Here is a 593-nt window from a genome sequence, read left to right as displayed (position 1 = left end):
AAGGGACTGTTGTTAGTGTCAGGTAAGTTCCCCACAGGAACCGCAGTTGCAGGAAATAATATGCACGGAGAGGAAGTTTAGGGCCTCGGGAGGAAAGAAAGATAAAGCCTATTGAAGTTATAGGGCCAATGCGTGGATAACAGTGCAGTACCAAAAATGGTTGATAAAAGGGCATTATAATACCGATCTTCAAGGCAAACAAGCTTGCAACAAAGGTGGCACCGTTCCAGTCAATCGCCTCATCAGTGCCCTCTGCGAGTCAACAAAAGGAACAATTGCGAGGACACTAAAGAATCAACTGGGTCTTTTACTTGAGCCTTGATAGTCAGGGCTTCAAATGCTCAACAGCAGACGCTGTGGCACAGCTGTTTGGTTGAAATATGGTTGGAAAACAGGAAAAAAAAGGCGGCACAGGCATTCGACCCAGCGGATCGTTTGTAAATCACTGTGGCACTAAGTCGCTGCAAAATATATCCCCACCTTGCGAGATGAATGGGACGGTTCCTGTACAGTTAAACCCCCAGTGAAAACAAACAAGATATTGTCAAACGCTATTTTTTTCCGAACCTGCGGGGTGCCGCAACGATCCGCCC

The sequence above is a fragment of the Trypanosoma equiperdum genome, assembly GCF_001457755.1.
Source record: "Trypanosoma equiperdum strain OVI genome assembly, contig: ctg_326, whole genome shotgun sequence".
NCBI classification, from domain to species: Eukaryota; Euglenozoa; class Kinetoplastea; order Trypanosomatida; family Trypanosomatidae; genus Trypanosoma; species Trypanosoma equiperdum.
The sequence above is the reverse complement of the archived record's forward strand: the minus strand, read 5'-3'. Positions refer to the sequence as shown.